The sequence below is a fragment of the Canis lupus genome, chromosome 26, assembly GCF_011100685.1.
Source record: "Canis lupus familiaris isolate Mischka breed German Shepherd chromosome 26, alternate assembly UU_Cfam_GSD_1.0, whole genome shotgun sequence".
NCBI lineage: Eukaryota > Metazoa > Chordata > Mammalia > Carnivora > Canidae > Canis > Canis lupus.
In genome coordinates, this window is record NC_049247.1 from 37,710,486 (window position 1) to 37,733,264 (window position 22,779).

At 58.4% G+C, this 22,779-nt stretch overlaps 1 protein-coding gene across 5 annotated transcripts in view; it reads right to left on the reverse strand.

Annotated features, from left to right (window-relative positions):
• The window catches only part of SGMS1 (sphingomyelin synthase 1), a 229,116-nt gene extending 206,647 nt beyond the window's left edge, over positions 1 to 22,469 (reverse strand). For 2 of the 5 annotated variants that reach the window (XM_038576036.1, XM_038576035.1), the window contains exon 1: positions 22,093 to 22,469. The gene's annotated coding sequence lies outside the window, so the exon portion shown is untranslated. The remainder of the gene's footprint in view (positions 1 to 22,092) is intronic. The other 3 variants (XM_038576039.1, XM_038576038.1, XM_038576040.1) reach the window with 2 other exon arrangements.
• Between the last annotated feature and the right edge of the window lie 310 nt (positions 22,470 to 22,779).

Here is a 22,779-nt window from a genome sequence, read left to right on the forward strand (position 1 = left end):
TCAGTCAAGAAACAGGGGGAAAGGATTCCAATTCTGCTACTTGCTCAGCCATCCAGAGAATCCACTCAACATCAAGAGCAAAGTAGGAGCAGGAAATGCTGGCGAGCAGAGCTCGGGAAGGGTCAGGCCGCCCATCTGGTGAGCTGGACGGGAGCGCGAGAGGAGAGGCCGCCCGCCCCGACCCCTCAGCCTTGCCCGCGCCGATGCCGTGTGCCGAGTGTGTGTCCAGAGTCCCGTCTGCTGCCAACGCGGAGTCCCTCTTGCAGACACAGGTCCTATTAACAAACTATGCACAGCACGCTTAACACGCCCCTGGCTCTGCATACTGCGTGCATCTTGCCAGAAGATCCAAGTGCTGACATCGCTCAAACACGACCAGGTGATGTTCACAAGCATTTTCCAGTGTTTGAATAGTCCACATAAACAGTTCTCTGTAAATAGTACTAAGGTTACTATTTCTCATCAAACATGTCTTTAGATACCCGCGATAATGAGGTCAGGATAATTTTAATACCTTATGTTAAGTATAAAGACAGAGTAAATCAATTAGCTTACTAAGTAGGTTTTAAGTGTTGTAAAAATGTCTAATAAGAGGGAAAATTGAAGCAGGAAACATGCCTTAACAGGAGAAATGTGAAGAAAAGATATAAATGTCGTAGAAATCACACCCTGAACCAAATGATGGCAACCAGAAAAATGATTTTGCTGTTAAAAAAGGAAATGAGAGCTTTATCCTCCGAGGCCGTGCTCTGTTCACACAACAGAAACCAGTGCCTCCTCCGCTCACCCCAAACAGGCCTCGGGGAACTGCCTCCCGCCGCGGCCGGCCGACACGGGCCTGCGGGAGGGACGGCGGGGGACGTGGTGGCTCTCAAGCTTCCGGGGCCTCAACGCAGCCTTACTCAGCCAGTCGGCTCACACCACCTTATACGATCCTCACAGCCACGCTGAGACACGTCCTATCACTACTCCTCCCATCCTACAAACGAAGAAACTGAGGCACAGAGAAACCAAGCTACTCATCACACGACTACTAAGTGGCGGAGGCAGATCCAAACCCGGACTCTGGCTCTAGATCCATGCGAGTCGCCACCAGACTCTCCTGCCTCGGTGCTTCTTCAACTGGACCCTATGGCTTCAGAGTACAACTGGCGATTTCCATGTGGTAATGGCCCAGCCAACTCCCAACATCATCGTCATCATCATCATTACTGTTCATCGGCTTATTTTTTTTTTTAATTACAAGGAAGGACGTTGTATTCAAGGCACCACATAAGCTTTCACCCGTGTGCTAAATCTAATTCCCGGGCTGGAACCTTCCGCATCAATTCCACAAACATAACCACGTTATCCCAGGCTGCTTACATTTCGTACCTGAAATATCCCAGAGAAGCAACGTGGGATGAGCCAAACACTGTGATGAAAAATAGCAGCTGGCACCTTTCCATGGTAACTGGAGGACTGGACTCCGTCAGTGTTCTGGGGCATGAAATTTTAAGGCCTTGGACCTAAGGATATTGACCATCAAAGACCATCCCAACACCGACCCGTTCAGACAACACCTGGAAATGGGAATTTTGACCAGAAAGCGACCAGGATGTAAGGGGATGTGAAACACGTGCCACAGGGCAAACATCACTCATCAGAGACCTGTTCCTGAAGCTCTACAGGTTGGACAAGAAAGACCCTAGACCTTATTTTACTTGCCAGACATAATCTTTTTTAAGATTTTCTTTATCTACTTGGCAGAGAGAGCAAGTAAGTGCGTGCGCACAAGCACAGGGAGCAGGAAAGGGAGAGGGCTCAGACGCCCCACTGAGCAGGGAGCCCGATGCGGGACTCGATCCCAGGAGCTGAAAACAGATGCTGAACCGACTGAGGCCCCAGGCGCCCCTTGCCTTTGCTTCCTGAAGCAACACCAGACCCAAGCCACCAACCGTACACCCACGGGGCGCACGCCCACCGCGCTGCCAGAGGCACCCCAGCCCTGCCAGTCCCACTCACTCGCAGTCCCTCACTGTCTGTGCGCACAGCCTCATCTGCAATCCTATCCACCAGGGCAGGGGACCCCACACTGCACACCCAGGCTGCTCTGGGGGCGAGGGAGAAAGAGAGCCCGTCTCTGATACGGGAGACCCATGAGACCTGAACTAGAAACAATCCCACTTTACTGGTGAGGACGCTGAACCCAAAGCTAAGTAACCCATCCACGGCAATACAGGGACCACTGAGGGTAAGCGGCCGCCCTGCGCTCACGGTCTACGGGCGCCAGGTTTTAGCAGGACTTCTCTGAGCCTGCCCAGGGCGCGGAGGTTCTCGCCAGTGGGCAGCATCGGGCTTCCGGCCTAGTGAGCTCCGGGTGGAGACCGTAGCCCGGAGCAGGTGCTCACGGGCGCGCAGGAACTACAATGCACGCTGTGACGGTCCCATCACTGAGATGTGACGAAAACCAAAATCCACCCTCTCCTACGTAAAGCTGTAGGAAATCCCAAGTCACCCATGTAAACAGGGAGAAGCACCTGACACCCCTCCTTAATAAGGAAAGTCGTGGAAGCAGAAAAGAGGAGCTGAAGCCGGGGAAGAGCCCAGCAAGAATGTGGCTTCCTGGTGGACCTTCAGGCCGTCCCGCAAGCTGATGTGGGCACGTACACACACGTGTGCATTGTTTTCTCTTACGGGCTCTGGCAACACAAGCAGCAGGTCCTCGTGCCAGACACTGAGGTCCTCGCGCCAGACACTGAGGAAAGCAGGTCCGTCAGGGCAGCGGGGAGAGGGCAGCCCTGTGCAGGCTCCTGGCAGCCCGGCCCTTCCAGCAGGGGCGCCGACAGCAACGACCCTCAGAGCATCGCACCCGGTGACCGAGCCGTCCCTCTCCCCTAACACGGCGCCATCGTCCCGGGGCATTTCCCTCCTTCAAGAACACTCTCGGTACTGAGGCTAAGCAGAGGCTGGGAACCCTAGTGCTTACGCCGGGTGGACATAAAGTTTCAGCTCCACAGTCTAAGAGCAAGTTAACTGGTACGGTCGACAGGGATAAAATAAAACGAGGAGTTAAGTGAGACGCTTTCTGAACCTTGAACTAGTTACATGACCTCAGGCAAATCAAAATTTCCCTGGGTCTGCTCCCCCGTGCTACGGCCCGCGAGCGTTTACTGTGCAGTGGGACCAGCCGAGCATTCTGCAGATGCCAGCCCGCGATGCCCCCCAGCACGAGCCGGTGGGATCACCACCCCCGCCTCGCAGCTGCGAGGCCGGTGCGAAGTTCTACATCTGGCCCCGACGGCCGAGCGAGGACACACTGCAGGATCGGAGGGCTTCTGGGACTCCTCCCAGCCTGACCCTCGGCCATCCCCGGATTCTAGGAATGAGCGCGGCTCCGCGGGCCGTGTTCGTGCCAGGTGTCCTCTGTACCCTTCATAAGTAACAAAGCCTGAATCTTCAAGCATGGCAAGATTTAAAGCAGCCCCCCAAAACACTGACTGATAAAAGGTCAACGTAAAGTGAGCTAAAAATACATTCGGGTCCCGAACGCTCCTTGACCATTCCGCTCTCAGCTGATGGAAGACGAACTTGGCTATTAGCTAAATTGAAGGTGGACGGATGCAAGACAGAGGCAGGTTTGCTTGTGGAATAACGGGACCCCTGCCCACCCAGGGCCCTGGGAAGCTGACCTTCCACTCCACTCCCACACGGAACAGGGAGGAGCACCTGCACAGAGCACAGGAGGCACGTCTCCCTCGGGGCTCAGAACGCCCCACAGAAAGGCCGAGCTAAAGTCCGAGGCTCTTGCACGGACTATGAACCCCCGACTCCCCGTTCACATGCATTTCCTCTCCAGATCGTGTCTGAAGCCCACTCTCTCTCCTTCCCAAGTTTCTCCTCGCTCTGACTCAACTCTCACCCAAATGCATGGCTCAAACAACCACTTTCTAGATCAGAGATTCTAGGACGCTGCTCTGCACAAAGTGGAGCTGTCTTGTTAAGATGCAGATTCCTGGCCCTGACACCCATAGGACACGGTTCAGGGCCGGGTGTGCGGCTCAGGAAGCTCCAGGTCTGATGAGCCCTCCCGCCCGTTCACACAGGGGCTGGCCGACCGAGCTGGACCCTGCCGCAGAGGCCGCCTCCACCCTGTGTCTTCTCTGCCCCTTCCTCGTGCATCTGCCCACGACCCCCAGCGCTGCACCCTCAAAGCACACCCCCGTGCTCTGATCCGGTCTCTGCCCTGGCCCTCATCAGGGGACCTCCAGCTCCTCCCGAGCCCAGGAAACCTCAGCAGCTGCGTCCCAGAGGCTCCAGCAAGCCCTCCCGGCATCAGGGTGACAACCCACAGGGGAGGCGGGGACCCTGACAAGCGCGGGCCTGAACCCCTCGCTCCCCATCACTCTCCGGCCACGCCCCCACACAGCACCTGCAGGACGGCCTTCCATCCCAGGCCAGGCAGTCCCAGGCCACCGAAGGGACTAATTCAGTGAGCACAAAGGACTACAAAACAGACTCCTATAAACCCAACTCAAATCATCTTGCATAAGAGGCTTTTCTCATGGAGCTGGTCTCCTATGCAATTGTCCCATAGTGACTGGGGTTTCAGTTACCAGGATCCACAGGTGCAGGGTTTCTGATTACGCTCACGTAGCTTCGGAGCCACAGTAGTGACAGCCCACCTCCACGTGACGGCTGACAGCTCCAGGGCTTGTCAGGGCCCTGACACCCGAACTGCCGGGGAGAGGGCCGAGGGGCCGAGGGGCCGGCCTGAAAGACAAGCAGGTACCACCCAGGGCCTGGCCAGACTCCAGGCCTCAGGCCAAGTGCACTAACCTGTGGTCCAACCAGACATCGAGATGCAGAACACGGGACCCTCACGTCCACACACATTCCTGCTCTTGTCACTTGAGTGTGAACTTGAACGTTCACAACAGCCTGGGACAGTGAGGTCAGAGCACAGGCTTTCCCGGATCAGGGGACAGGACGCAGGCAGGGAGCCAGGCAGGGAGCCGTGCAGGCAGCACCGGGTGGAACGGGACATGCCTGCTTCCCAGGGAGTGAGAGGTCAGGGCTGGGAAAGCTCTGCCTCTTAACCTGGGTGGTGGGAACATGTGCTTACGGGGTGAAGCTGAATTTCTGTCCTGTGCTTTTTTTTTTTTTTTTTAGGCTTTTTAAAAAAAGATTTTATTTACTTACTTGACAGAGAGAACACGAGCAGGGGAGGGGCAGGGGGAGAGGGAGAAGCAGACGCCCCACCGTGCACGGAGCCCAATGCAGGGCTCGATCCCAGGACCTGAGCTCATGACCTGAGCCGAAGGCAGACGCTTCACCACGGAGCCCCCCAGGCGCCCTGTTCTATGTATTTTAATGGAACTGTACTATTTTCTCAAAGCCTGGAGCCCGGCGCTCTGCTTGCGCTGTCGGGGCCACACATCCCTGACAGTGCTGGGCCGAGCAAACTCAGCCACAGTCAGAACTGAGCAACGCGCCCACTGGCGGCCACGCACCAGGAGCGCCGGTAGTCCGCAGAGCTCTCCGAGGTCCAGCCCTCAGACGCAGCACGAGCCAGCGTGACACTAAGTGATCAAGAGAGAACATCTGAGAACGAGAACCACACAGAGTTAATGGATTCCAGTAAAAGTAGTTTCACCCAGGATAAAAATGCCATAAGGCCGCAGTGAGCGAGGGCAGGTGACAGCGGATCAGAACAGGCCCCCCCTCCCCCCGCGCGCACCCCGCCCCTAGTGCCCACCCCACTGGCTGCCCCCTGCCCGTTCCCTGGCACCCCGCTCTGTCCCCACATGGTGTCTACCCTTAATTCACAGTTTTCTCTTTTGCCAGCTTTCCAGTAAACAAGCAAAGTGCTTGCACCCTGTTGCCCTTGCCTTCCCTGCTCTCTGAAACAAGGCCAAGGGCAGAAGCTGTCCCAGCAGTAACCCCGGGCTTCGTACCGTGTTGGCACCCAGCAGACCCACAGAGGTGCCTGTAGAATTCACAAAAACAAAGATCACTTTCTCAAATCTTTGCCATTAGAAGATGCTTGTGTCCAAATGCATGTCCCACGCCATCTACGGGGATCTGGGGAATCCTGCCACGATGGATGGCAGTGCCCTCGCCGCAGGGCGACATGGCCTTCCACCAGGTAGCTTGCGCTGCACACCCAGGCCCGCGTCAGGCCCGATGTTGAGAAAGGCCTCCTGACGCTGCCAGGTGTGTTACATCAAAGATGCACCTGGACGAGAAGCAGTTTGGGAGTCGGACACAAGAGGATTAATACCTCGACTCCACCGTCAGCCAAGCACACAACCTCATGTCTGCCCCAAGGCGCCACACGCTGGCAATGGCGTGGCACCTGACTCCCGAGCCCCGGGCTGGAGGCTTCACCTGCCGCGGTGTCCAGGACCTCGTCTCCACGAGGCGAGCGCTGGTGGCCGGCAGCCCCGATCGCAGCTGCTGAGAGAGAAGGCATCCCGGTCCCAGCACCTGGTGTGGCACACGCCGGGGGGGGGGGGGGGGGGGGGGGGGGGCACAATCAGATGCTCCCACCCAGGACTCTGCACCTGAAGCAGGTGGTACAAAGGGACGGGGACGGAGAAGAATGCCGCTGAGTGAACGGCGGTGCCTGCCCACGTGAGGCCTGGCTGGCGCCAGCAGGTGCACCCCCCGGGCACCCACAGCACGGCGGTGCCTCCCTCTCCTGTGGGGCGGTTCTTGCGACAGCTCTGACCCCCCAGCTCTGACTCCTTGGGTGACTGCTGGACATTCTTCCAATAACTGCTTTCTCCGCTCAAGCTCTTCTTTGCAACCACACGGGCCGAGGTAGAACGAATCTGACAACCCCTGGCTTTCAGAAGCGTTAAGAGGACAGAAATAAAACATCAAAGCAGCTAAACCACAGAGGTGATCGCTCAGAAAAGGAGACTTACAGAGACTCCCACTGCGAAGTGCTCGTGCACGCGTCTGCCCCTCCTCTCACCCTGACCTTCAGGACGGAGCCGCGGTCCTGGGCACACAGCTTTGTCTACTTGCTGGACACACAGGAGGACACTACCCCAGAACACTATCGATTTTCCCTGTGTTGTTCTGTTGACAGCTTCATCTGCTCTTGAATTTCTCTCAGCTTCTTGGAAACCCGAAGAGCGTGGATTCTCACGAGTCCTCAGCCTCCAGTACAGGCTAACAAACCTTTATCACGGGTCCACCATGCGCAAGGCGCCCTGCTCTGCATTTGTAGCGTGAAGACACAGCAGACAGAGTAGGATTCAAATCCAACGGACACGTTTCTAATTTGAGCTTGAAAATTGTATTTTTTTAATGTAAAACACCCCAGTGATTATTTTGTGAGTGTTCTGGGCTCTATACGACCTATTCTAGTAGCACAAAACCAGCAGGCTCGGGGAGGCAGGCCGCAGCCAGAAGCAGACCCCAGACAGGCTCTGTGTGGCCCTCAGGGCACGGCGTGAAGGCTTTCAACTGGTTCCTCAAAACTGGATTTCTATCAGGATTGGAGGATCTGCCCCCCACCCCGTCCCCCCGCGTGGCCACCACACAGTGACGAGACACGGGTTCCCGCAGCACCTGCTCCTGCGGTCAGGCCCCGGCTCGGCGAGGATGTAGCTTCTGACCTACTTCGCTCATCTGCCACCTGCCCGGCCCCCGGGGCACTCGACTTCAGGATTCCTGTTTCAGATGCAACACAGAGGGGGCTTCGAGGAAACGGACGCACGCACTTCAGATGCTTCCCAGCTTCCTTCCTCCATGGGGGAAGACATCCTCTCCCACTTCAAACATTCCCTGAATTGTAGACTTTGCAGAAACACCACATTTCTAAACTGCAGTATCGCTCAGGTCATCCTCACATCAAGTATTCACCCGTCAATCTTTGCCTGGTGGAGATGGCGCGATGCCTCCCCATCCCCCTCCACCCGTCAGGCACGGGGAGGGTGTGGAGACATGTGTCTAGGTCACTCGGGAACAAGCAGCAAGGTCCTTCAAATGCTCCTGCCTGGTCCCCTGGGGGCTCCGAGGGTGAGCGTCTGCCTTCAGCTCAGCGTGAAGGCGTGGCCCCGGGGTCCCAGGATCAAGTCTGCATGGGGCTCCCCGCCAGGAGCCTGCTTCTCCCTCTGCCTGTGTCTCTGCCTCTCTCTGTGTGGGTCTCTCAGGAATAAATAAATAAAATCTTAAAAAAAAAACAGAAACCAAGAAAACACTGTTGCTTAGTAGAGCTCCTAGTGAAGGCTCGAAAGAAGGCATGAGCGAGGCACCAGCACAGTGGAGGACGACGGAGGGGCGGCGAGGCCCACACCCGTCTACACCACGTCCAGCCCCGGGGCAGGCTCTTCTCCTGCACAGCTTGGCCAGCCCAGCCCAGCCCAGCACACCCCCGTCCTCTCCACGTCCTCCCTGCGCCCGACAGGAGGCTGGACGGACTGTGTCCCGGGCACTGCAGGGCCGCAAGGGGGAAGCTTACATGTCCGGGGGCCAGGCCATGGGAGGGCCGCGGGAGGGATGGAGGAGGGATGTGGGATGGCCACAGGAGGGATGCGAGGGCCGCAGGAGGGATGCAGGACAGCCGCAGGAGGGCCGCGGGAGGGATGGGGGAGGGCTGCGGGAGGGATAAGGGAGGGATGCGGGGATGCAGGAGGGCTGTGGGAGGGATGAGGGAGGGCCGCAGGAGGGATAAGGGAGGGATAAGGGAGGGTCGCGGGAGGGATGCGGGAGGGATGCGGCCGCAGAGGCAGCAGGGGCTCGAGTGGACCCTGCGCAGGCCGGAGGCAGCAATATGTGGGTAACGGGCAGGCCCGGCTGCCTCTGCCACCGCCACGCGGCCTGGACAGCTGGGCCTCCCGGGTCTCCTGGCCCCTCGGAGCGCGCAGCAGAGACGACAGCGGCTGCACGGCGCCGGGCCGGAGGGACAGCGGCCAGGAAGGCTGCGGGGACCTCGGCAGCCAGCCCGGCTCTCCTCCAGCAGGAGGCCCGAGCACAGGGCAGTGGCTTCAAGACCCCACCGTCTCACCCCGTCCCCGCTGGACGCGGAGCAGCAGCATAGGGTCCCCACCGTCCCACCCTGTCCCCCCGGCAGGAACAGCCCCTTGGGAGGCCGCTCATGGTCTCCGTCCCTCCAAAGCAAGGCGGGTAAGAGCCTCAGGTCAGTGACGGGAAGCCGGGCAGCCGGTGCGGAGCGGAGCGCAGGGGAAGGGCCATCGTGGGCCCAGCTCCCCTGAACTTCCTCTGTGAATAAACCCAGAAACAGTCCAACGTGAACCCTCGTGAGCACAGCTCAGGGATGCCTGAGCATCCTCAGGCATGCCACCCCCTCACATGTCAACTTCCCTTTAAAAGTGAAAACGGGGCACCGGGTGGCCTCGTGGGCGGAGCACCCGACTCTCGATTTGGGCTCGGGCTGTGATCCGGGTCCTGGGAGCGAGTCCCACCTCGGCCCGCCCCGCCCCCACTGCGTTCGCGCTCGCTCTTGCTCTCCGTCTCTCGCTCTCCCCCAAATAAATAAATAAATCTTTCTTTAAAAAGTGCCATTAGGGACCCAGTGGGAGTGCTACGGCCCTCCGCCCGCGCCCACGGAGGGGCGTACTGAGCGCGCCGAGCCTGCGGGGGTCTCCGCCACTGCTCCAGGCCCAGCAGGCGCTGCCGCCCACGATCCCTCTGGACAAGCGCACGCCCTAAGCAGCCTGCCCCTGGCAGGAAGGCCTCGGGTCCGACTGCACACATCAGTCATCTCTTGCCGACCCAGCCTTGGATCAAATTACTGACAAAAAGTAGGAAAACAAACGGCTGCCGCATGGATGCGGTTTGGTTCATGACAAATCCTTTCTCCCTCAGTGTCCACGGACATACAGGAAACCCCAAAATGTAAAAAGATAAACACGTGTTGATGAGGCCGTCTTCCCAGAGCCCAGGTTCTCTGCCCCCGAGAAACATCACGTCTGCCTCACCTGTCGAGACGTTAAGGGAATGCACCAAACATGAAGAAAAGACAGAGGCTACGAGTCAGAAGAACACAAACCAACAGAAGCAAACAAGAACCTGGACGTAATTCAAAACAAAGCCCAGCAGCGTCTCCGTTTCTCTACAGCCAGTGCTGTTGTGTGTGGGAAGGTTGCACACAGCGAGCACTGAACAAGCCCAGCGCCCCCGAGTGCTGGCGAGTAACTGTAGCAAACGACAGGTAACAGGGTCACATCCCTGTGCACTGGGCCCCTACTGTGTGCCAGGTGCCGGGCTGAGCACCAGACGTACCCGGTACACAGGGACGCGCACACACACAGCAGAGACGTGAAAACCCACCTGTTAGCACAGACGTGAACTCATGTATACACGTAGGTATTAATTGTGTGTAAAACCTCATTTAACCCCTAAAATAACTCTGAGCCAAACCACAGCCGCAATTTACAGATGAGAAAACCAAGGCCTAGAAGGCGTAGAAGGCGAAGTAAACTCCCCAAGGTCCCCACCAGGGCTCTCACACGCCACTCGCCAAAGGAGGAGCAATGACAACCCAACAGCCACACAGGAAAACCAGAGGGGGACGACCCCTGCCGTGCGTTCCACAGAAGTTCTGACCACGGGTCGTCTCTTTCCCTAGAGACAGGAGCGCGTGCGAGGCCCGCCCTCCCCCCACCCCCGGCGGGAAGGCCACCGCCTCCAAGGCTCACGTCCCTCCTTCTAGTCAGAAGGAAGCAACTCCTGAAACTGCTGCCCCAGGGTTGGACTCATACCCAGGGACGCGGGTACTGCGTAGACGGGGCGGCCCAAGCACCCAGCAGCCCCCTCTGCTGAGGCCCGTCGGCCGCCTGGACCCCAACATCCTCACTTCCCACAACACGAAGGTCAAAATGCACAACTCCCTGCACATAAATGACAGACTTCACCGGACTCAAGCGTCGTGGGCAGTACGCTAAAGGTGTCAGCGGGCGGGGGGCGCAGCAGGTGACCGGCGGGCCTCAACCAGACCACCACAGGCATTTGCTCCGCACATACATGTGCGCGTGTGCACGTACACATACGTTACTTTTTCTTTCCAAAACCCACACACGTGCGCACACACGCACAGAGCAGGTTCCACTGCTGAAACCACGACGGCGAGCTCACCGAAACACGGTGAGGAAACAGTAGGAAACACGGTACCGCGGGGAACGGCACCTGTTAATCTTTTAAGTGAAGCTGTGGTTGTGGAGGTCTGCGGGTTGGAAAGAGATCCTTTTGTTCTGCTCTCCTCCGTGTTCTGTAGGGGCTACTGTCCTCTGCCCTCTTCATCCCCCTTGTCCGCAGCATGCAGTAGGGAGTAAGCCGCAGGACTGCCTCCACCACGAAGAGCTTGGAAGGCTAACAGAGAAGCTTCCAGAAAGCTTTCTGAGGGCCCCTCCCCCACAAGCACGGGCTCCAGGGCCCACACCGACCTGCAGAGCCGCAGCCCAAGCGTGGGCAGAAAAGCATCGCCGGTGCCCTCCAAGGCTTTTCTTAGTTCTGCGGGAAATCTAGAGGAAACTGAAGCAACGCGGTGTGACCGCTCACGCAGACCTCTTCCCGGAATGTGCGGCTCCCAGCACCCCAGCTCCGCTCCCCCCAAGCCTGAGCACCACCCAGGGGCATCCCACCCCCCGTCAGACTCAGGGTCCCCCAGAGCCACGGAGCAGCCGGTGAGCCCACCCTCAGGCCGGCACCCACCAGCCCCCGGCTGCTGATCCAAGGGCGCCCACAGCAAGGGGGTGCACATGCCAACGCGGCCCCCACGGCAGGGGAGACCCCACCTCCCTCGACAGGAGCGAGGCCGGGCCAGCCCTTACGGACTCCAGAGAGACCGGCTCAGCATCAAGGCCGTGGCCTCCACCGGGGGCGCAGACCCCGGGGCCCTGCATGAGGAGCCAGCAGCTGTGAACCCCTGGGGCGCACGGCTCCCGGAGCCTGCACTCAGCCTGCCCCCCCGCACTGCCAGCGGCGCCCACAGCTGCAGCGGGAGGGACGCACGCCTCCCTGCGGGGAGGCCCAACGCACAAATGCCGCCCTCTCCTCTCCCCGTCGGGCAAGGGCCGGCCCACAGTGGGCAAGGCAGTTCGGTCGCGTCCACCCGAAGGGCAGTTCCTTCCCGGAGGAGAAACACGGTAGTTCCCAATCTCTACCCGATGAGGGCGCCTGTTCATGACACTCTGGGGTCACAAAGGGCAAGGCTGTGGTCTGTCTCCTGCAGGTTGTGAATCACAGAATCATCCAGCCTGTAAGCATAAGGCTTGACGTCACTGCTGGGGGCATCCCCGCGACGCCGCCCCCCCACCGCAGAGGACAGGCTGCAGCTGACCCCGCCCAGTGCAACCTCGGGGCGGCCCTGGGGCCACTGAGCTCAATCCCTTGGAACCGAGGAACGGCTGGGCTCCCCCCCCAGCCCCGAGTCCAGCAAGCTAGGGCTCCAGCTAGGGCTCCGCGCCCCGGGAGCACGCGCGCTCCGGCCAAGACCCGACCCTGTAGTCTCTGCAAGGAACAGCTGCAGTTCTGCTCTTAATGACAAGAAGAAAGGATAAATACGTATACACACGCACATCTCTTCCTCTACTGACCCTCAGAATTTAGAAAGCCTTCGGGAAGCCTTGGGGTGGTTCAGTGGCACGGAGGGTAACTAAGGAAACCTCTCGCTCCGACTGGGGCCAGAGCCTCGAAAGCAGACGTGTCACCGCAGCACCAGCTCGATAATCGCCGGGGAGGACAGAACCCAGGAGACCTCGCCCGGACGCCGGTCGGCACACTTGTCATCGTCTGGTCCCTGCTTGCGAGTCACAGACACAGCTCGGAGAGCCCGCTCACTGCCAGACACGTCAAGAGACCAGGAGATGCCTGGGAAGGCACACGGAAGAGAAAGAAGAACACAGAGGAAGGCAGGGGCTGCTGATTAAATGGCGAGGGTCCCTCCCTAACCTGCAAGAATCTCCAGTGTAGGGACGCGTGGGGACTCAGTGGTGGAGTGTCTGCTGTCGGCCCTGGGATCGAGTCCCACATCGGGCTCCCTGTATGGAGCCTGCTTCTCCCTCTGCCTGTGTCTCTGCCTCTCTGTGTGTCTCATGAATAAATACATAAAGTCTCTTAAAAAAAAAAAAAAAAAAGAATCCCCAACATATCTGTATTTGCTGTTTTGCTGTTTTTAAAAACGCAACAAACAAACAGGCATCTCCGCGGGGCTGGGCTTCCTATTCTCCATCTCAAGACAAAATGAGAAGTAGCCCTCGGTGGTCTGGGGCTCGAGCAGGAAGAGTGAGTTAAGTGACTTTCTAGGCTTTGGAGACCCAGGGCTCTCACTTCCTCAACGGCTCACAGAGCAACAGAAAGCCCAGGCTCTCAAGCAGAAAGCGAGCTCTGGGTTTTGCCCGGCCCTTCCTGCAGGGGAGAGGCGCGGGGCCGGCCTGCAGGGCAGCAGGCCGCACGGAGGCAGAGGCTTCCTGCCCCTGCGGTGCCACCCAGAGCCGCAGGTCCTCGAACGCTGCTACCTCGTCGTCACCAGGCCAGGAGCCACCCCGCGGGCCCTCTGGGGGCCGCACCCCCTCTCGGGGGCTACGCTCCACGGAGCGGGAGGGCAGCACGTGGGCTGGACAGAGGACGTGTCACCACAAGGGCCACACCAGGAAATCGTCACCCAAGGTCGTCAGCCTCTATCAAAAGAACCACACTCACCCCGAAAAACTGCCCGATTTCGGCACAGACCTGCTCTCACAATTAAGGTTACTTTTTTTTACCAGAGTTTCTGACCCACTCTGGAGCATTTACCAGGGATCAAATCACAAATAGGCCCGGTGTCCAGGCCCGGCCCTCGGGAATGCCCTCTGTGGGTGGCCAAGGACAGCGGCATTAAAGCCTATTATTACGCTTTCCATGTAAGAAGGCTTAATGTGTCAGCTGCATTTTAATCTAAGGATTATGCGCTCACTCTCGGAAAAATTCCTTTTAGAAAGATCAATAAAGACTGTTTTTAAGGCTCCTTATTTTTTTGTCTCGAAGCCCAATTATTTATAAATTTTTTGGCATTTTATATCCAAAATGAGATGAGAGCCTTTAACTAAATAAGAAGAGGCAGCTGCTACGCAGTTAACAAGAAAGCCGAGGTCTCTGCTGAGACCACCTACGTATACGTCACGTCTTAAGAAGGAGGGGATGCCAGGGCCGGCCCGGGGGCAGCAGCAATGCCAGCAGCCCTGCCCTGCAGGGTACGACTTCCACGTCCACTTCCTGTTAAAGACGGGGAAATGACACACAGGCCGTCTCTCTCCTAAAGCCCCAAACAAGAACAAGGAATGCTTTTCAAAGCATAAAGCCACAGGGACAGACAACAGGAGAGGTTAAGAGTTGAGCCTGTTTGGAGCTGCAGGTCGGAGAGAGTCTCGCAACCCACCTGGCAGGCCCAAGAGCCCAGGTGTGCGCATCCGTGACGCCTCACGGCCAAGCATGCACAGTCAGAGCAAGCGTCCGACGCCAAAGGAGGAAACAGGAGGGAGAGAAAGCAACGTAGCAGAAATTACATAATGCAGGGAGGGGAGGGGCTTCAAAGAGAAGGAAGAAACGTGATTAACCCCCGCGGAGAACTCCGAGAAAATACCCCGTCCTGAAATCACAAGATTCTGCAACCCGGAGATCCGGAGATCGCCACCCGGAAACACAGAGCTGTCAGAAAATGCAACCAGAAAATGTGACGACGGCAACAGAAGACGAGAAAGTGAGGCGGGAAGACGGTCGGCGCGGCGTCCAGGACAGGACGGCTACAGGGCAGGTAAGCCGCGTTAACGGGAACATCAGAGAAGATGGAGAGGAGGTCCGTAACGACTTCGAGAAAATTTCTGAAAACGAAGGACATGAGTTTCCAGCCTCGGGGTGCCCAGTGGATCGCAGCTCAGTAAATGAAAGGAGCCCCCACCCCGCCCGCCAAGAAATATTACCACGACATTTCAGAACACTAAGAACTGAGAGTCGGGGAGAGGAGGGAAAGTGAGGCCCACGCGGGCCGGGCAGCCGAAGGCCGGGCTCCACCGCGCTGGAAGCCAGGGGACAAGGCCCAGGCCTTCCCCGCCCTGAGGCTCGGAGGCCTCCATGCGCGACGTCACGGCCAGCCAGGCTGGAAACCAGTGTGACCCTCTCAGACGCTTAAGGACTCCTACGTCAACCTCCCCGACTTGTTGGGAAGGTTCCAGAAGATGTGGTCCACCAGAAAAGGGAGAGAGGAGAGAAGAGGTCATGAGGGAAGCAGGAAGCCGGTCCTGGAGCGGGACAAGGCAGCCCAGAGCGGCGTGGAGACGCAGGCCAGGCAGGAGCCCGCAGCAGAGGCTCCGTCCACACGTGAAACTCATGAAATACCTCATGTCTTCAGATACCGGGAGAAGAGTCTCAGGGAAGGTAAATTAGCGATTTGCACACACTTTTAAAACCAGACAATGACTGGGGCAGCGGGTGGCTCAGCCCGTTAAGCCTCCACCTCTTGGTTCTAGCTCAGGTCGTGACCTCAGGGTTCTGGATCGAGCCCCACATCGGGCCCCACGCTCAGCGAGGAGTCTGCTTGAGACCCTCTCCCTCTGCACACCTCACCGCTGCTCTCTCTCCCTGTCTCTAAAATAAGTTAAAAAAAAAACTTAATTATTAAATCCAAGAAAAGCAAAATCCGTGTGCCTGAAATCTGTGGTCACACTTGCTCTCTGTCTCTCAAAATACCTGGCTGTGCTGCACCCACCCTTCTCGTGATAAGACGCTCGCGGGAAGAGATCAAGCAGGGGATGGCGCAGGTGCTGGCATGAGTACGGTCGTGGAACGAGCAGAGCAGGCCTGTGGCCCCTCGGCCGCATCGCCTCTGCCTCCGCACCGTCACCCACAGGACGAGCTCACGGCGCCGTGGAGAACGCGGAGTAGGATCAAGAGAAGAACTCTCCGTTGCTGACACGCAGGAAACAGGATCGCCCGGGGTCTCCCACCTTTAAAATGCAGTCAAGTGAAGACGATGGAGGAACCACTAATATTTAATCCCAGACGGCTCAGCAAGGCAGGGAGCTCCCGCGGAACTGAGAACACAGCAAGCAGGCTTCAACCTCCAGACCTCCCATGATCCCCACGAGGACGGGGCAAGCCGGGGGTCGTTTCTAGAGAATCCGCAGCTGAGCCCTCCATTCTCGGGACAGGGCTGTTCTGTGGAGAGGTGGTGCTGGAATCGGTACTCAGAACAGCACCGCCTCCATCCAGGGACCACCGAACACGGCGTGTTCACACACAGGAGGTGACGGAGGACTCCAAGCTTTGATTCCCGAAGACATCCACACGGCACACAGTTTCTCAGCAGAAGGAACCCGAACTGAAGACAGAGGCGCCGCTGACACAGACGTGTTCATTCAAGAAACCTCAGCGCCTCCCACACGCCAGGCAGCAGCGGCGGGGGACCAGGGCCAAGGCCGCCGCAGGGCAAACGCGTGGGTCTGGCCACAAAGCCAGCTTTGGGAGTTTTGAGAGCACCAGGCCTCTCCCAAAGCCCTGCAGGCAGGCCCAGCCCCGCGGAACCCCCCACGCTGCCCCCTGCGTGCGCAGCCACAGATCCGACATGTGCCATCGCCCACGGGGAGACCTGAGGTTTCCAGGGTGTGGAGCCCACAGCGAGGACAAAGACATCACTGTCCCTGTCCTCGGGGAGCAGGGGGCCTCCTCCGACGTCTGGGTCGCTCTGAGGTCTGTGCGCCGGGGCAAGCCTCCCTCGGGAAGCTAGTGTGAGCAGTTTCTCCATAAAACACTCTCACACCGTGGGGGGATACTCTTAAGGACGAAGCTGGTGTCTGGTCCCAACAGGGCAGCCGAGGCCTTGGCGGCACCAACCCACACCAACCCACGCCAACCCAAGCCTGTCTCCGACAGAAGGTGCGTCCTCACCCAGCACACCTGCAGCCTCAGCCCCTCCGGCCCACGCAAGGCTCTGCTTCCTCTGAGGTCCAAACCCTGGATCTGATGGAAAATCAGCCAACGTTCCCGGGCGAGTGCCAACCCCACACCAGGCTGACCTTCCCGAGCGGGCGCTCACCACCGCAGCACAGTTTTCCTCGCAGAAACGCGCCTCTGGAGCCCAAGACACGCCTGCGGACACTGGGTTTAGGGGAAGCCAAGACCCTCCCGCAAGCAGACACAGAAGCAATGTGCCCCCCCCCCCCGGGCCCTCCCAGGGGCCCCCAGCAGACTACTCTGCTCCCTGGACCTCCTGTGACTCCACACACCCTATCATTACAAAGACCAGCGGGGGAACAAGGAGCAAGTCGGGGGACCCGGCCGCGGCACGTGTCACCCGAGGAGGACACCCTGCGGGCAGGGCTGCTGTGAGAGTTACCGACCTAATGAGGGACATGGACCAGCCGCCAGGCCCCGCTCTCAGCGTCCTGCAACCACCAAGCAACGCAGCCCCTCCCAGAGCCCGGCAGGTGGACGCTTTTCTCTCCAAGGCTAAGCTGAGGGGAGCCGGGGGGGGGGGGGGGGGGGCAGAGGGGAGGGGAGTCATCAAAACCGCACGTTGCCAGCGACACGCAAGCTGGCCACTCCCTGACCCCTCCCCCTGATGCCGCCCTCAGGCCACGCAGGAGAGCACAGCTAAGAAGGCTTTGCAAACCGTAATAAGGTGCAAGTATTATTATTATTATCGTGCCAGCACCCCGTGACCCGCGGGACCCCAGCCCCATTTCTGGAGGGAAGCACTGCCATGAACCAGCGCTTCATCCCCAGCTGAACACGCGTGGACCGTGGGTTCCCGGCACGAAGGACGCGACCCAGGCAGGACAGGCCCCTGGCCCGGTCCCAGGGGCAGACCCGCACTAGACACAGGGTCAGGAACGCGGCCTGCGTCCCGGGGGACCCCTCATCAGTGTGGACTCGAAGCTTCCCGGAGCCCCCGTTCGGAGCCCCTCCTGAGGTCAGGTCCACGCCTGGACGGCCAGCTGAGTCAACACGCCCCCCCCGCAGACACCTGGGCTGCGGTTCCACGCGGAGGGGGTCCCGGTTGTAAGGACGGAAGGTCCAGTTCTCCCGACGCCACAGACCAGGCGACGTGGCCCACCCTCGCGGCGTCTCCGGCAGCCTCCCCGTAACCACAGCAGTGAGGCCTGCGGTTCCCGCCACAGACAACGTGCGGACTACGTGGGTCTTCTCGGTTCTCCTTTCACTGACCCCTAAACCCGCAGCACCATAAAAAATTACTCGTGAAGCCTGGGATCGAATCTGCGCACACATTTTAAACACAGAAGCAGAAAGCGCGAGTGGCCACGTACCCTTCCCTCCTCAGAGAGACAAGCGACACCTTCACTTTAACTACGGCAAGTGGACAAGCCGGTGCGGAGCGACGGGCCCGGGAGCCGCCGGGCAGGGACAGCACCGCCACCCACGTGGCTGCCCGAGAGGCGGGGGGCGTCCCAGCGCGCCGGGGGCTCCTGGGGCAAGGAGTGAACACGGTACACCAGGACGTCACGCACTCCCTCATCTTTAAATCGTCACTGATTATCATCGATCGTTACACGCAGCTAGGCTACCGTAACCACGACGTCCGAACGCGTGTTCAGGCGCAGGCTGGGGCAGGCCACGCAGCCAGGACGGCTTACGAGGGTCCGTGCAGACGGGTCACGGGCACCGCCGGTCTGTGGATGGCAGCGGGGGTGACGACGGGGCGCAGACTCACCCCTAACACACCTACGCACACGCGTGGAAACGCTAACGGGGGCAAAGCAACAGAGAAACCGTTCCACCCGCGTGCCCGTGCCCGTGTCCTCTACGGCCTCCGTTAACTTTTACAGCCTCACGAAGGCAAACAGGTCAGCCTGTGACAGACGGACGCACCTGTCACACACTCCAAGCTCTATCACCTCGTAGGCTGTTCTGCTGAGTTTAGTGTTTTCTACTCAGGTAGCCTGCGACGGGAGGTCCGCCTGGCTTGCCGGGACAGGCATGTTGAAGCCCGTGGCCCTCGCCGGACACGCTGCCTTCGAGAGTCTGTGGTCACCGCAGGGAGACAGACACACGGCCATTTCCCCGTCGCCCGTACGACACTCACCTTACAGCGGAGGCAGCCCTTACGTTACGGGCAGCGCTCACCAAATTTATAAAATGAGTGTAACCAACACACTCTCTTAAAATCGAGGACTTGGGCGATTCCATCTCCATTTTATGGTTTTGTTCTGATGCATAAAAAGCACAACCCTCGAGCGGAGCGTCCAGTTCACAGGAGCCTCCTGTAAGTCCCACAAGGGCGAGAGCCACATCTGACTGCCGCCGTGCAGTGGCTTCCCCGTAAATAAAGGGATTAGAATTAAACAGGCTCAGACGATTGAAGACTACAGAGGTGACCACCACCACGGCCCTGCTCTATGACGTAGAGGAGGAGCTGTCAAACGCCTGGGAAAGGGCCCAATGGTGAACCTGTGAGGCCTCGTGGGCCCCGCGACCACCGCTGGAGCTCCTCGACCCCGCAGCCTCACACCCCTCCACTCTGCAGCTGCGGCACAAAAGCAGTCCTGGGCGAGCCATAAACAAGTGAGCATGACCGCGCTTGAATAAAACTTTATTTACAAAAACCAGATATGGCCATAAACACATCCAAATCCCATGGGAACCACTTCCTTACAAGGAACATTCTAGTCCCTAAAGGTTCGAAGCCAGGGCCTTGCAGAATTCAGGCGGACGTGGGCCAGGCCTCTGTGCTGGGACTCTCGGGTGCCCGGCCCCCTTCCTGTCCTGGGGCAGGCCCCACCCACACAGCCTCTGAGCCTACCTGCCGACCCCCCAGCACAGCCGGCTTCCAGGGAGGTGCCCCCTGGCCCACCCAGCACAGGTGCTCAAGAGCACTCTCCTCCGCCAACACCTAACAGCAGCGCCTACCGACTAAACATCCCCTGACTGCCCACGGGCTGACACGGCACACGCCCGCCTGCGGGGCTGCAGAAAACCCAAGCCAGCAGGGAGCAAAGTGCAAAGGGACATGCGGAGTCCCGGGAGGAGCGCAGCACTCACTACGGGACTTGAAAAACCACAGGCTTCTCCTGCCCGAGCCTGCGCCTTGCGTCTGTCACCTGGATTCCTCACTCATGACCTCAGAAGCTGAGCACGGGCTGCGCGACCAGCACTGCCCTGCTGTCGGCACAAGGACGAAACCCTGCGTGGCCCTCATTCTGCTGGGGAGGCTCCGGGGAGGGGAACCCCCCACAAAATTACCCGTATGTAATGGACTCAAGAAACCGTTTCATGCTCACACAACAGGATGCTCCATGGCAATGAGCAGCAACAGTCTGTAACTATACGCGACGATACGGGCAACGTAATACACGGTGGGCGGGAAAAGCCAGACACAAAACACCACCAACTGCACTGAAGGCCACACACGCACACATGCGCACTTGGGAGTCAGGAGCGTGGTTCCCGCGGGGCGAGGTGGTGTCCAGGGTCCGGAGGGGGGCACATCCTGCCCCCTGATCAGGGCTGGCCACACGGAGCGCTCGGGCTGTGAGAGTACCCTCAGCCGGAGGCTTAGCAAGGTGTGTCCTTTCTGTTCACATCCCGTTTCAACGGAGAAAAACCACTAGCCCAGGAGCAGAGGGCTAACTGAACCCCACACGGGGCCCCGGCACCTTCCTCTTCTCCGTCCACCCCACACGGAGCCCATGTCCTCATCATCATCTTCTCAAGGTCCAACCAGAGGCCAAAAAGCAAAAACCACACCGGATCATGCTGACAACGACAACTCCTGTCACGGCTCCTTCACGATGTCAGAGTCTTGCAAAGAAACCTCACCCGTCACTAACTCTGTGTTCCACATAAGACACGAGGATGTAAGAGGCCTCCACGGCCCTATCCGGCTCACTTCAATACACTTCTTTTAAAATAATGCTCCAGGGATGCCCGGGCGGCTCAGCGGTTGAGCGTCTGCCTTAGGCTCAGGCCATGACCCCGGGGTCCTGGGATCGAGTCCCGCATCGGGCTCCCCGCAGGGAGCCTGCTTCTCCCTCAGCCTGGGTCTCTGCCTCTCTCTTCGTGTCTCTCATGGATAAATACAATCTTAAATTAAATAAATAAATAAAATGAAATACCGCTCTAAATGGGCAAGTGTAGTTCGTACACACCCAACAAAGTGCCCAGGTTCCCAGGGCCCACGTGAGGGAGACACCACAAACACACAGCTGAGAACATGGAACAGCAGGCAGCCGCCCGCCGTGCAGAACCACCGAGCGGTGGCAAGTGATGGCGTGGCTGGCCATGATGTGTAACAACCTACAGCTCTAATCACAGTGAACACATCGTTAGGGTTTTATGCAAAGTTTCAGTTCAAGTAGTCCAGTCACAGCGTTGGAAGCCCCTGCGAATGTCTCAAACGCTGGTTTCAACACAGTAACCTCGACGTGACGTTACCAGCTGGCCGTCTCACGCTCTCCTGGGAGTTCAGGTGAAAAACCCTGGGAAGACCTTCGATCACATGCAAGCCCAGAGACCGGTCTACTCGTGAATGCTGACAGGGAAGAGCAGTGGTCAGACCCATGGACCTAACGCCGGATGCCACCGCGCGGGCGCAGGTGGGCAGAGACCACGGGAGGGTAACGTGGCCGTCCTCTTAGGCGGGGCACATGTGCAAGAGCACATCCCAGTCCTAATATGCAAACGTCCCTCATATCAAGCAAATTCATACTTCCTATCCGCCTTTAAATAAATCCCTGTTTGGGATTTCAAACATTTTTGAAACACAACTTTATTTACATCAGCTGTGAAAGGATCATAAATTCAAAATCACACCTTTTAATAGGAAATTATAACCATTTAATTAAATGACTCCACACCACATAGTTTATGAATGTTCTAAAATGCCTCTCAGGGGCAAATGTCCCCCCTTTCAGGAGCTACAGCCCTAAGAACGTAGGATGAAACGTCATGATGCCTGCAGCTTAGTTTCACCTTCCACGCTTCAGCAGAAAAACGTACGAGCCCGCACACACGCACACGCGCGTCTGTGGCAAGATGCTGCCTGCTAGCTGTAGGTGGTGGATGCCCCCAATCTCCTGCACAGCCTTTTAGCGCTTACGTAGGTCTCATGTCTCTATGATAAAAAGGTGCACAAAAACGTGTACTCACCCTTCAAGCGGATGGCCGACGTCTTCTCCTCATCAAGAGCGAAAGGCTAACTACTCCCAAAGGCACATTCGAGGCCGCTCATGCTGCCCTCATCCTGCAAGCGTAAGTGAAACAACACGTTACCACCAAGGATTTTTATTAAATTAGAGCTATTTCGGTTGACATATGTGACGAGCCTCTGGATTAAAACGGGTCTGTAAATATTTGTCTTTAAGCAAAGAGAAAAGTGAAGAGAAAAAAACTGATCCATCACATCCTGAACATGGGAAACAACCGTCAGCCTCACCCCCTCTCAGCACTTTTAACGAAGAAACTCCTGATTAAGTTTAACTCACACCCATTTGAAGCCAGACGCATGTGACGCAGCCCAAACCTGCCCTGGGAAGAGAAGCGGAGCCTCCGGGGCCAGAGCCGGACCGTGGATCCCGCAGACGCCACGGGGGCCCTGCCCCGTGCACACTCAGGACCGACCCCCACGAGCTCCAGCCACACCGCGGCCTGTGCGTGCCTCCGTACGCACCCACCACGGCGCACGTCCTCCCGCGGCCTGTGACGCAGGCAGAGCTTATGGGTTCCGCTTTCCGAGGACGCAGCCAAGTGTCACAGACGACGCAGGACAAGGATGCTGGACGAGAAAACACCGGAGGGGGAACCTCTGCTTAGATCTTCTGACCCCAGGCTCAAGGC